At 35.7% G+C, this 15578-nt stretch overlaps 1 long non-coding RNA gene across 1 annotated transcript; it reads left to right on the forward strand.

Moving 5' to 3' along the window:
* Positions 1-384: 384 nt before the first annotated feature.
* Positions 385-12337, forward strand: LOC135154047 (uncharacterized). The gene is made up of 3 exons (XR_010293474.1): positions 385-958; positions 6946-6993; positions 12187-12337. It is a non-coding gene; the product is annotated as an uncharacterized LOC135154047 (long non-coding RNA).
* Positions 12338-15578: the final 3241 nt, after the last annotated feature.

A 15578-nucleotide genomic window follows, 5' to 3' on the forward strand; every position in this document is an offset into this window, starting at 1 on the left:
AGCAAGCAATAGAAAAAAGAAAGAAAATGTAAAATAGATGAAAGTAAGAAAAAAAAGAAAGACCGAAAGACAAAGAAAGGAAGGAATGAGGGAAAAAAAGAACGAAAGAAGAAAGGAAAGGAAGCAAGCAGTAAAAAAAAAAAAAAAAAGGTAAAAGGATAGATGGAATGAAGGGAAAAAAGAAAGAACAGAAAGGAAGGAATGAATGAAAGAAAGAGAGAAAGGGCTGAAAGAAGGAAGAAATAAAAAACAAGAAATGGTAAAGAAAGGATGGATGGAATGAAGAAAGAAACAAAGAATGAAGGAAAGAAAGGGTAAAAAGAAGGAAAGGAAGAAAGAAAGAAGAGATAAATATAGGATGGATGGACTCAAGCATAAAAGAAAGAAAGAAATCAAAAAAGAAAGAGAAAAAGAAATAGAGAAAAATGTTAAAAGGACAGAAAGAATGAAAGAACGAAAGACAAAGAATAATTAAAAAAGAAAGACAGTAACAAAAAAAATTAAAGAAGAGAGGGAAGAAACAAAGAAAGATTGAAAAGAAAGAAGGAAAGAAAGATAGAAAGAAAACAGAGGAAGAAAGCTAAAACTATCATAAATAAATTATCAGTTTCTTTTTGGCTCAATTAAGATATAGCTACGAAAGAAACCAAGTGTATCAACACACACACAAATGCATATGTGGGGCTATCATGTATTCAGACGATATCACTCGAAACCCGATCTCTTTGAACTAAAACAGAAGTGAAAATTTCTCCTTTTACTGCTTACAAATGACAGTTACCCCAATTTTTTGGAAATATGGACATTATAAGAGCTTTTCATTAGTGTGAAATGTGAATTTTGACCGTTCTGTGAGAGATTTCTGCCAGAGGTTTGCCAAGCTTCGCCAAGCTTCGTTCGTGCAGCTAGTAGAAAATTCACCATGTGGGCTGTGTGGCTGGCTAGCCATATGTACACTGTATGTTACCCTAGTAAAAATTGCATGCGATTCATTCTGTGTGTATTCTGTGTGTGAATGACCAAATTTAACGGGAGGAAAATGGTTTGCAATTTGAGTCATGGAATATTTTTTATGTTTATGTTGGACTAGTGAATTTGACCATTTCTGGAAAAGTTACTGGCCCAACAATGGTTTTTATTACTGTTTATGTCGGACCCATAAATCTTGCTATTTTTGGAAAAATTACCGGCCGACAATGATATTTTCTTACTGGTCTTGTCGGACCAGTAAATCTTGCTATTTCTGAAAATCTACCGGCCCGACAGTGATTTTTACCGGTCTGGGACCGTCGGACCGGCGCTAGTGTCGAGCCCTGCCTTGACCCTAAGGACGCAAGTCTGATGCCTTACCAATTGAGCTACACTGTTTCCCATAGACTTTTTACACATAAGCAAATTAAGAGGATGTCAAATCCAATTTTGCAAGAGAAAAACGGGCATGATTCCGGCATCCGATCAGAAAATGGAGACCACATTGCGATACATGTAGCTTACAATCTCAGCTACAACATACTCCAAGCTCCAAACCATTTAAAAAAATGGAGATATGGCTTGCGAAATAGAGGAATATAAAATCCAGTTTTAAGAAAAAGACATTTCCCATAGAGATTACATGCAAAATGAGCACAAATGACATGCCTCTTTAAATTGCAATTTTTAGGTTGATCCGTTCCTTAAAATGTAAATACAGCCATATATTGCCCCAAAAATGAAACCGATTGTGTAATTATGATGCCTATTCACCATTAATTTGAAGTTTATTTCGATCATAGTTCGAGTCTTACTCGTCTGCCCGGCTCGTCTGCTCGTGATGAGATAATTTAAGCACGATGAATTTATGAATGGAAGTCGCCATTCATCGTGCATGCGCAGTACTGTGCTTTAATCAAATCAGAAAATGGTCATAAAATTGATGCGATCAACGTAAAGTAAATCTTGCTTTTCATGAACAATATTAATATCATGACCATAGAACATGATTTATTCGTAATATTTAACAATAATTTGCATAATCATTAATATGAAGAGCTTGATGTGAAACGTTTGTATTTCGTTTCAATTTTCAATGGCGGACATCACATGACGATCGACTTGAGTGAGTGCACTTGTCTAAAAAAATATTTATCACGTCAGGATTGATTAGCGAACATTGTCAACATGTAGAAACTCTTTTGAAGATCGTAATATCACCATATAATAATATTTTACATGACAAAACAGAGAAAAATTACGTTTGATTTTTTTTCCCATCAATTTGAAGCTTGTTTGTGCCCAACTTTGGGCTCTGATTTCATGAATGGAAAATATGTCAGACGTCATCGAACGCGCATGCGCATTATGCTTCTTTTCTCAGAGCTCGGAGACATCCAGAGATGGAATAAAAAATAAAAATAATGCCAGTATAATACTATTAATTCTTTCATATGAACATAACATACTTTGCTGACATCGTCAATATTTTTAGTATAGCCATAAAATCTTATTAAATCGTAATTATTTAACATCCAATAATAACTTATATGAATTTAGAGCTTGATCCGAGACATTCATATTTATTTCGATCACAAGCTCTTGTGTCTAAAAAAGAATGGATTATCATTATCAGGATTAAGTCTCGAACATCGTCAGAACTCATATTCCACAATCTTTCCTCACAATCGTTATATCAGCATTGAATACCAATTCAAATTACCATCCAGAGAAAATTACGTATTTATTCCCATCAATTTATTTGGAGCTAATTTTGGATCCAACTACCGGTACCCCGCCAACTACACAATCTCAGGCAAGTTACAGCGCTCTCCCCGCTGTTTGCACTTGTTAGATGGCGCTGGCAAGCACGCCTGTCGTTTCGAGAGAGTGAGTGTACGGGGCTGGTGTGTCCGAGTCTGGACTGCGATTGCTAGTTGACCGAAAATCATTCGGATCGACTCTGCGTGATTCATGTCTTTAATATTGTTTCTTTTTAAACTTAGTACTGTATGTTATCATCTGCAAATATCATTGTTGAAGATATTTTGGGAAGAATTCTGCATTGCTCCCCGGCCTTTTTTGTGTTTTGTGATCATGGAAAAAACAAACGAACTTTGCTCTGTCATTTGCTTTTGCAACGCTCACCCGGCCAGCGCAGACCGTCAGTGCATGTAGTGCATGCATAGCGCATGCAGCGCATGCATCGACGGCTGGCCGGAGCAAAAAAAAAAGACTCAATTTTCCCCGCCTTCAAATTTCAATGCATCGATGTTCGATCGAATTAAAGCTGTCGAACCCCGGTTTTCAAAATAATCAATATGACTCAGGCTTAATGGTAACAGAATATTGCAATAATAAGTAAACATCATGCGGAATGAACTACTTCTTAATTTTATGACCTTTAATAAAATTCAGCATACAGTACACTATAAGTCTTGAGCCAAAGATGTGCAAGACTTTTTTTTTTGCAATTGCAACCACATATTGCTAAAAAATCCAGGAAAATTCATTGTGGATTTAATTTTTTCCAAAGTTTTTAGCTAGTGCTCATGAAAGTTGGCAGAAATATTCATCTTGGGGTAAAGACGTACAAGATTCATTTTCTAAATGTGTTGGAAACTGCATTACCATGGTAATGGCATACTGTATTGTATTGGTAGAAAACTGACCAAACCTTGTTTTTTTCATATACCGGTATACAATATTTTTTTATGGTTTCTTGTCAATTCGAGGGTGCTGATTAAGAATCTGAATGATGCCACTCGTGTAACCTAGAGCATTTTCCGCAAATTGGCAAAATCCAATATGGCCGCCAAAATATGCAAATTACACATTAAAATCATAAAATTGCCCGCACATTGGTTATAAAATGTATGTATTTGTGTTGCAGGAGTGAAATACTCTCTGAAAAAACGATGTTTGGCAAAAAATATTTTCTAGATATTCAAAATGGCCACCATAGACCCCTGTATATTATATCATGTACAATATGAATTGGGAAAACTAAATTTCACAAAAGTGAGCACTAAATGCAAGTAATGGTGATTTTTAGTGAAATAATGGATGAACACATTAAGTTATGTCATGTATGTAATAAATGAAGCATTTTAATATTCAAAAAGCCACCAAATGCCCTGACAATATTGTGTATAATGTTAATGGGGACAAAAGAAAATCACAAGAGTGAGTACTAAAATGCATACATGTATTACTAGTATTAAGATAAGCGAGTGGAATACTGCCTAAAAACACAATTTTTAACGAAATATAAATGCAATTTATGTGATAAATGCTGTATTTTGACATGTATTCAAAATGGCCGCCATAGGCCCATTATATTATGTACAATGCGATTGGATAAATTAATTTTCACAGGAGTAAGAACTATAAAATGCATGTAATTGTGATCACCGAGCAAAATAATGTCTGAAAATAGTGCTGCAAGTCAGGCGCCATGTTCGGGTTCGGTTCGGCAGAAATTTGCCGAACATTGGTTCGGTTCGGGGTTCGGTAATGACTGATAAAGTTATAGTTCATTCAGGTAGCGTACCGGTAGACAATTTGTACTTGATTGACTGCATGTGCTCGCGTGCCCTCTGTCACATCAAACCATTTTATCTCTCTCTTATTGACATGAAAGTTATAGCGCTCAACGAATCAACAATTATCTCGAATTTGATTATCTGATGACAGATTTATTGGGTAGCTCACAGTTCTACCATGGAGACTCTTATGGCGCGCCGTTTGACCAATAGTTCAGATAAACACTGTTTATCGCCGATAAACACTGTTTATCGCCGAAAAACACTGTTTATCGAGCGATAAACACTGTTTATCAAGCGATAAACACTGTTTATCGAGAGAAACTATGTTTATCGACTGAAAAACACAGTTTCTCTCGATAAACAGTGTTTATCGCTTGATAAACATTGTTTATCGCCGAAAAACAGTGTTTATCGGCGATAAACAGTGTTTATCGAGAGAAACTATGTTTTTCGACTGATAAACACAGTTTCTCTCGATAAACAGTGTTTATTGCCGATAAACACTGTTTTTCGGCGATAAACACTGTTTATCGAGAGAAACTGTGTTTTTCAGTCGATAAACATAGTTTCTCTCGATAAACACTGTTTATCGCTTGATAAACAGTGTTTATCGCTCGATAAACAGTGTTTACCTGAATTATTGGTCAAACGGCGCGCCATAGACTCTTCCTTGTTGTCCATGCCTGGACCACTCTTTGGATATTTGCCAAATAAACTACGCTCGCACACACCATATACCAGTACATGCAGTACAGTACCAGCTGTAGGCCAGCCCATGCAGTGCGGGACTCTGAGCTAATGAATATTTATATAATATACAGTCTGGCCAAACGTGATTGGCTATTGCATCACATACGAGGCGGCCAGCGCCAGTGCACTGAACTGTAGGCATAGTACATGTAGGGCCAGGGGCGTGTCGAAGAGAGCGTGCTTATGTAATGCGTCTTATGCTAATGGGCTCGATAGGTGAACTAAACCACCAATCGCATGTCGCTGATTGTCGCATCGGTACATACAGCCACGTGCATTGTCTGCTCGGGAAACTCAGCTCAACGATTGAAGAGCAAGTGCCGAGATTTCAATGATTTAATTGGTCAGATTTTATTCGACCATGAACGTACAGTACAGACCAAGTGGGGATACAAAGTTTTACGACTGTAATGGGACAGGGGGAGCAGACTCAGCAGAGTGATCATCGCATTGTTTATGGTTAATTTGAGAAGTTGATAAGAAAAGAAAAAAATACGAAGTAAAGATTGGGGGTCATTTTCCCCCAAGAGAAGAATGTTTCCGCATGGCTTTATCTTCATTCAACTTTTCAACGAGGGGAAGGGGATCATGCTATATGCTATAATCATTCATGAGTCTGATGAGTGTTTGATTTTTTTTTTCATCTGATTGTTAATGTTTGGGCACTGACTGCATACATGTACTTATGGTCCGACTATTTATTGTCGATGGATTTTCGCCTAATCAAAATCAATATAATTATCTGAGATTTCTGCTTCTTAAAGTGGAAACATATTGAGAATTTGATTTTGCAAATTCTAATAATAAAAAAGATGACTTCACCTCATTTCTATATTTGTTTTGCGTCTCTCCTTTCCATCTCTAACAGTGACTCACTTTATTTTCCACTTTAACTGGATCTTTCATTTTCAAAACTCTTCACTTCTCTCTAAAATCATGAAAACTAGACAGTTGCGAGCCGACACCTCAATAATAATGTCAATCACCTCAATCAGATCTTTATTCTCTGCCGCAACAATACACGAGTTACGATCTTAATCACTTCGTATCGTAATATTAATGGTACTTCATCTTTCACTTTCAGTTTATTGAGCTCGTTCATTCAAAATACTTTGAAGATTTTCAAATAAGAATCTTGTTCGCCACCTAAAAAGCAACAACATTTTATAATTAGATTTAACTAATGAACACTCGTACAGTTTTGTTTTTCTTTACCATGCAATTCTTCTGCGATTTGGCCACAGAGCTAGAGATGATGAAAGCCAGTAAAATGATTATAGCGCAAGCTCGCGCAACATCATTCGTCGGATCTCCTTTCTTAATCAGGGCCGTGAAAACCACAATGTCAACATGAAAATGAAAACAAAATCTAGTAACCGCAAAATGAGCGCATACTTCCAACATAAAATTACAAAGAAGATTAGAGAATGCGCAAATATAATGATTAGAAAGATGACGTCATAGTCTCCTCATTTGCATACCAGCCAGGATGTGCATAAATCTGTTATGTGAAAATAAGCGAAACTTTAAAATGTCATAACTTTCTTATTTTACATCCAATTTTGATGAAATTTTCAGTGTTATGCTTCTTGGAATTTTCCTCTTTTTATGAAAATCAACTTTTTGTTGGGGTGGACTTGTCCTTTAAGGATACTTTGTTTCTTTCTTATCTTTTCAGATGTGACATGTATGATGATGGTGAAGATAGTAAAGATACCACGAAGAGGTAAGCTTAATTTCATCCTTTCTCTTTTCTTTTTTAAAAACCATTTTTTATTTTGTCCTTGTAATCTTTTATTATCATTCTCTCCATTATCTTCTCTCTAGTATCAATGAACCACACTCTTTTTTCTCTCTCTTTATGCTTTTTCTGTTTAATAATCCCTTTTGTACCATTATTTGAAATGTTACATTCATGTGAAAAAGTGTAGGCAACCTCAGCTTGTCGCCAAAACATTATTTCGAGATAATAGCGTTCAAAGTTTCGCGCTTTGAAAGAAACCAGAGCAATTATACAAACTGATATAAAGCATAGATTCTTTCCTTTTATAATATTCAAAATTTTGTTCGCAATTCAAATTGATTTTTCAGTATTTTGAATGAAGCTCAGGTACATGTATGCATTTCAGAAACTTTATTTCTACATGTACATAAAACGGGAGGTTTAGGTCACTTCTTAAAATCATGTGTATCATTAGGAGTGGGCTATACATGGGTCAAAAATACTTTTTTTGTAATTTCAATATGACAACATTTTTTTTTTATTCCTTGTAATGTATCTCAGCATTAAATGACAATATTTTTTGTCTCGGGTCCGAGAAAAAAGTGTGCCGGGCCAAAATCCAAAATGGCCGCCAAAACCCCCCAAAATCACAGTTTTGGCCACAACTTTTTTATTTGGTGGTCAATTTCTCTGGTTTTGGTGTCTATTCATATGTTTTGGGGGGCAGGCAATTTGTTTTTCCTGTAATTAGTACTATTAAACCATCATTTATAGAGTTAAAAGGTAATTATACCAAAATTTTCCCATTTTTGTAGCCTGTTTTCAGCCAAAAAGTAGGTTTTATCATCCTGGGGTTCTATGATATTAGATGGTACGAGGTCAACAATAGCAAGCAGCTTCATATAGCTATATTGCTTTTACTCCTCCACTTTGGGTTTTATGGATATTTGTGAAATACATCTTATTAAATAAAAAAATGTCAATTATCCATTGGGGCTATACAGTATACATATGTACAATGTACTGTACATACATACTGCACTGCATAAATGCATTGGCCACCATGACAGATAACAAGGCTTGTATAAACTATAGTGTCATAGAAATGAGCTCTCAGGCTTAGAATTAGATGCCTCAAAAATTGAAGATATGTTTTGTTTCAGAAATTGAGGACATGTTTTGTCAAATATGCTAATTCAGGGAGCGGAGAGAGGTAATTTACACTGTAGCTATTCTGGGCCCCGTTGCATAAAAATTTACCATTATGTTAACTTAATGGTAACTTGCATGCAATCCTTTATTCTGATTGGCTGTTGATCAGCGTTACCATGATACTAGTAGTTACCTGACCCCATAAACATAGGCCAGTTAGACACCAGAACCAGGTTTAAAAAAAAGCCTCCAAATGAAGAAGACATGGCTAAAAATGTGATGTACGTATATATACAAATGTGATATTTACATGTAAGTGTAATTTAATTTGCTGGTTTCACCATGTACATCAGCTGACAAGGAATCAAATTCACAATCTAATTCTAAATCTTTGAAGCTCATTTCTATGACACTATAGTTTATATACAGGCCTTGTCATATGCCATGGTGGTCAATGCATGGATATATGCAGTGTAGTATGTACAGTGCATTGTACACCGCATAGCCCCTATGGATAAATGACATTTTCTTTTATTTGATAAGATATATTTCACAAATATCCGTAAAACCCAAAGTGGAGGAATAAAAGCAATATAGCTACATGAAGCTGCTTGCTATTGTTGACCTCGTACCATCTAATATCCCAGAACCCCAGGATGATAAAACCCACTTTTTGGCTGAAAAAAGGCTACAGAAATTGGAAAATTTAGGTATAATTACCTTTTAACTCTACAAATAATGGTTTAAAAGTACTAATTATAGGAAAAACAAATTGCCTGCCCCCCCCAAAAAAAAACATATGAATAGACACCAAAACCAGAGAAAATGACCACCAAATAAAAAAGTTGTGGCCAAAACTGTGATTTTGGGGGGTTTTGGCGGCCATTTTGGATTTTGGCCCGGCACACTTTTTTCTCGGTCCCGAGACAAAAAATATTGTCATTTCATGTTGAGATAAGGTAAAAGGACACAAAAAACTGTTCCCACAGTAACAGCAAAAATCACCCATTTATAGCCCACTCCTAGTATCATGCACATAGTTACTACCAAGTTTTTAGCATCCAATTCGTAAAATCATTCAATTCTTGCGTGTTGTATGTGCACAACATCTACATGTAGGTCAAGTTATGTGCATGTACCTCTGCACATCACTCCGGAGACTGCTATAGTACAGAAACGATGGTTAAAGGATAAGTCCACCCCAACAAAAAGTTGATTTGAAAAAAAAGAGAAAAATCCAACAAGCATAACACTGAAAAGTTCATCAAAATCGGATGTAAACTAAGAAAGTTATAACATTTTAAAGTTTCGCTTAATTTCACAAAACAGTTATATGCACATCTTGGCTGGTATGCAAATGAGGAGACTATGACGTCATCCACTCACTATTTCTTTTGTATTTTATTATATGAAATATTCTAATTTTCTCCTCATTGTCAAGTGATACAAAGATTAATTCCTCCCTAAACATGTGGAATTAGTATTGTTTAATACTATATGGTTCAGTCAAGTTGGTCCTTATTGTAAAATCTATTAAAAATGATATATTGTATTAACTCAAACAATAAAAAACAAAAGAAAAAGTGAGTGATGGACATCATCGACTGACTCACCTAGTTGTGCATATCACTTTTTTTTTTTTAAATAAGCGAAACTTTAAAATGTCAACTTTCTTATTTTACATCCGATTTTGATGCAATTTTCAGCACTATGCTAGTTTGATTTTTCTCTATTTATTCAAGTTAGCATTTTCCTGGGGTGGACTTGACCTGTAAGGCCGCTTCCTAAAATCAAAGGAGGGGGATGTGCTGGTTTCTGCGAAATTTGAATATGATCACTCTCATTCTCTATTAAAGAATGGTAATTTTTATCAAAAATTGAGGAATTTTACAAAGTTAATGACGGGCTTTCAGAATTTGGTTTTTGCGGGATGTAAAATCACTGACAAAATAACTCGCTTTTAGGCAAAGTCAACAAAATCGTGATGCATGGATCACGGTAGCATTTCATTCGACAACAAATTGGCAGATACAATTAATTGTGCGATTAAGCGTAATTGTAATTTCATAGAAAATCATGTTCAGTGTATGGCTTGCATGGGACTGTAAAGTCAGTGAACAAGCTCACAGCCTCACATTAATTCCTAGTTCTCAGACACTGCACATGTTTTAATCACTAATATGTCAAAATATTTCAATTAACCTAGAGTGAGTTTACTTCCAAAATCGCAGATTTAATCCACGTTCATTCTGAAGACTCAAGTTTTTGTACCACGAAATGGGTCTGCTCCGGTCTCGAAAGCTCGAAAGCGTTGCTCAATCACACTCAGAGCCAATTTGAGAATCACCAATTACGACAGCGATCATTGCTACAGTTACGTGTTATACGCTCGTACACATGTGCTACAAGCCTACGAACAAACGCTCCTCAAATTGGCAATCAAATAGTGCAGCGATCTGTGCATGCATGTGCGGTACAGTATGCAAAATGCGCATCCAACGAACGTCGGCGCTAGCTAGGGCCCTGCACTGATTTTCTTTTGCATTCTTTATTAATGTAATGCGCTGCTAAGCTGAGTAAACTTTTTAATTGCTCCAATTTTTGTGGATTGATACTTCTAACTTCTCAGGTAAGCTTTAAAACCGTGACTTAGGCTATATAAACCCCTTTCTATGTTACATTGACATGATGATGCGGGTCCGAGTCGACATGTCGGAAACACTGAAAACATAAATCGCTCTCAGTGTTTACAACGTGTACACGACCGAAAAACACGCCGTGTACTCGTGCATCAAAAATGGACTTTCAAAACGGGCCTAGTTCAGTGTATAAAAAGTTGCGTTCAATTACAATATCAATCATACTTCTTTGTGTTACTCCCCCCCCCTGCTGAACTTGATTTTGATTGGCCAAGAAGTGCAGTTCTGATTAGAACAGTCTTTGTTGGATAAAACATCCAGCAACTCCATTCCATCGAGTCCTTCCATGAAACGCTCTGGAGGAGTATTAAGAAGGAATAATTTCATTAGTCTTCAGAGTTGATCAAATCTGCTGATTAATTTTAGTCAATTTTCAAAAATTTATATTGAAACTGTTTGTGAAAAACTCTTCAAAGAATAAATTTTATGTTATGCCTCTAGTTTAAATTATTGACGGATCCATCCAATCAGGGGACAGCTGACCCATTTTAGCTGAGCTTTATTATGACATACTTGTATTTCATTTTACTTATGGCCTAATTGCTGCCCATAAAGGAGTTTTATGGCTTTGTTGAATATGCCTCCTAATAAGGTAAATAAAATTCTATACTCCATAAAGTTATTATATTTATGCCATATCTTGCATGTACATAGATAGTTTGTGATTGCACTTAAAGGTCCTATGACACAAAAACATCTTATTTTCGATATATATCTATTCTTGGGTAGTTTTACTTGAAAAATACGAATTTGCCATCGGTTTCTGTGTACGACGAACCGGTGTTGAGTTATTCCATGGAAATGAACTTCAACGGGAACGCCCACTAAAATTTTCGAAAAAGTCGGCCGATCGACCTGTCAATCATTGTGACGTCATCGAAAGAAAGCTTTCTCAGCTGTGCAGCCGGACCCCTAGTTATTGCACATGTGAATCCACACGCGCGTGAATCCACACGTGCAACCACAATAGGCACTTCACGCACCAAACGTCAGCAACACTCAGCAGATTCTTCCCCTGACGTCATAATTGTCACGTGATATACAAAACCAAATCGGGCTGAATTTTTTGTGGGCGTGGCGAATTTGGCTGAATTCTCAATATAAAACTGCCTTTGAACCTGATGTGGGATGTGTTTAGGGTAAAATTTTGATGGAATCGTTATTAGTAACCACTAAGCTAACTAATAAATCAGCATCTTTGCTGTATTTCATAGGACCTTTAAAAGGAAATTCACTCAAGCATATTGTTCATGATCTCATTAGATATTCGTTCATTTAGCGTTCTGTGGTTTAGTCACAAATTCACATGATCGTTATACCCATGGCTTTGTGTTTTTGTTCACAGGAAATCTCGCAATGCGAGTGAGAAGAAAAGGAGGGACCAGTTCAACATGCTCATACAGGAGTTATGCTCAATGGTTTCGACCAAGACGAGAAAGCTTGACAAGTCAGCAGTCCTCAGAGCCACCATACACTTCTTAAAGGCTCATAATGGTATGTTTGTCGAGATACTAATCAAGTGACAAGAAACAGTACAGGGGACACTTAGCTACACTGGGGTACACCACAAGTGCCAACAGAAGAGCATGTCAAAACAAAACCCTTCTCTCAGTGACAATGGCCCGTATTCTGATAGCAGGTTTAACTTAAACTCAGGTTTAAAGTTGTGGTCTAAGTATGGATAGCCAATTGTTACATAAATCACTAACAATAGAGATTATCATACTTCAGCTCATTTGGCTCTCAAATCATTCATAATTGTCTAGGTAGTATAGATAAATTATTGTCTTCACCATCGATGAATCAGGAAAGAGCACAGTAAACATAAGAAACATACAACTTAATAAAAATTTTGATACTTTTGGCTCTCCATACTTAAACCACAACTTTAAACCTGAGTTTAAAGGAGAATGAAACCCTTGAAACCAGCTGAATCCATATCAAAGAGAAAAATCAAAGAAACATATTGTTGAAAGTTTGAGGAAGATTGAATGAATAATAAGAAAGTTATGAGCATTTAAATATTGAGATCACTAGTGCCATGTAGATCCTCCCATCGGCAATGCGACCAAGATCTGTGATATCACACACGTACAACTCCCTCATTACTCTAGTACTTATTTCACTTATATTCTCACTTTTATCATGGACCTATTACGTAATAGGTCCATGCTTTTATAGAGTCTATCACAAGGTGAGGTGTTCTCTTTATGAGATGACAAGTACAGAGGTTTCACAACATTATACCATTGATGAATCGTTTGTCATATGATTAGAATAAGCAAAAAGAGATGTTTTGGGGTATATTTTCAGTGTCCAAATGGGAGAGTTGTACGTGTGTGACATCACAGATCTTGGTCGCATTGCCAATGGGAGGATCTCCATAGCATTAGTGATCTCGACATTCAAATGCTCATAACTCTTTTCTTGCTAGTCCTATTTTACTCAAAGTTTTGTTGATCTTATTCTTTGATTTTTCTGCTTTCACAAAAGCTAACTTGCTCCAAGAGTTTCATTCTCCTTTAAGTTAAACCTGCTATCAGAATACGGGCCAATGTGTTTTAGGTTTAAAATCATGCTATATCCTTGCTTTATGAAACACCAAACATTTTATTTTTATTGATTGCTCTGATTTTGCATGAATGAATGCACATATATAGTCACTGAAATCTTGCATAGTTCAAGGGAAAGTTCACCCTGATAATTAGGTTTTAATAAAGGCAGAACAAATTTGAGAACTACCGGGGAAAGTTTGACTTTGTGACGTCACAGATGGGCTGCTTCTCCATATATCGCCCAATGCCATTTTCTCAAAACAATCGAAAGTGATTTTTTTTGTTGAAATTGAATTTATTGGTTATCTATCCGAACAATATTTGGTATCATGATGCATTAAAATAATTTGTAACTTAGAATTTCTATTACATGATACATGGGGTGCTGTTGGCGAAAATGTTAAAAGTAAAAACTCTTTGAAAAATTCATCACACTCTTATTCTTTGATCAATTTTCATCAAACCTTCACCAATCCCTTTCTCTATTTTTCTATATTATGAAAACCAATATCATTAGGGTGAAGATTTACTTAAAAGGTCTTAGGAACTTGCAAAAAGTACTTTGGGCATTCTCCTTTTTGTATGCTTTTAGCTATTGATAAGAGCAGTGGGCCCTTGGTAATATAAGTAATTTGTTAACGAGAGTTGACACTCTATCCAGCATCCAGCGGGTTGTTATTTGATTAGCCTTATTTAATGTTATCAAGTGTGATAGATTTGGATTTTCAGAGGAACTAGGGCATTTGAAAGGGAATTCTGTACTCGCATCTAAACTTAGATGTGATTGATTTGGAAAAGCCCTCTAGATCCAGATCAGTGGACACAAGCAATTTTGATAACCGGTATAAAAAAAAGGAGAATTCGGATACAGTTCTCACTGTACCTTCCTAAAACTAGTTTAACGTGTAATGAGACCGGTCGAAGCAATCTTGGAAGCGATCTTCCAAATAGGTTCATTCAACCACCTCGCGATGTAGTTTCCAAGATCGCTTTGTCTCGTTAAACTGGTTTTAGCATGAAGACACAACCGTTATTTTGGGAAGCGATCTTCGCACATTTTGAGCACGCTACTCTACACACTTTGTGTAGAATGCCTACATGTACAATGCTGTTTCGAATTTCGCGCGAAACGTGTCACCCCTCCGAGAGCGTTCCCATAGCAACAAGATCGCTTTACGTGAAGTGATTTTGAAAACCACTTTCTGGTGATCAAATGGTTACGCTAGCAAAGCGATCTTCCAAACTGGTTCCCTGAACTGGTTCCCAGTAAACTAGTTTTAGAAAGCGTAATGTGAGAACGGGTTCTGATGTTAAAAAGAAAAGATTGACTTTTGGAAAACATATACATAAATCAGATCCATTGTGATTCTCCAATTCAATTTTTGCTTTCTGATATGTGAAATATATATAAATCCTGTCATAAGGAAAGTATATGTTTGCAGACTGTAGTAAAAAAAGTAAAATATACATTCTCATTAAAGGGCGATCCACCAAAAAAAATTTATTTAATTGCAAAATATAATTAAATTAAGTAAGTACATGTAAATGTAATTTCATCATAATTAGATGTCAAATTAGAAAGTTTTGTCGTTATATATTTTTTTTAATTTCACAAAACAGTTGATATTGGCAAATAATTAATAAACCAAACCTATTTTTTCTAATAAGAAAAAATAAATATGGTCATGTAAATGTAAAGCAGTTAATACATACATCATATTTTTTCTCTAAATTTGAAAATGATTTGGTTAATATACACATACGTATCATTTGTAACAAAAGTACATGTACAGACATTTTTTGAAAATGAAGATGTGGTTCACATACATATGTACATGTATTGTGAGTCCGTATATTTGATTATAAAGGAAATTTTGCCCAGGAAACATGAAAATCAAATTAATATAGAGATTTCTGATGTGATTAATGATTACAATTTCATTATGAGCTGGGCAGGAAAGTATTTTACTTGGTCAGAGGAGAGATCCAATTTATTATTTTTTGTCTCACCTGCATAGCAGAGTGAGACTATAGGCGCCTTTTTTCAACATCAAATCTTTACCAAAGGTTAAGTATTTGAAATGACAGCATAACTTAGAAAGTATATGGACCTAGTTCAATAAATGTGAATAAAGGTTAATCAAGTAATAACTGAACATCCTGACCGAGTTTCAGGTCACAT

This window comes from Lytechinus pictus, chromosome 5 (genome assembly GCF_037042905.1).
Source record: "Lytechinus pictus isolate F3 Inbred chromosome 5, Lp3.0, whole genome shotgun sequence".
NCBI classification, from domain to species: domain Eukaryota; kingdom Metazoa; phylum Echinodermata; class Echinoidea; order Temnopleuroida; family Toxopneustidae; genus Lytechinus; species Lytechinus pictus.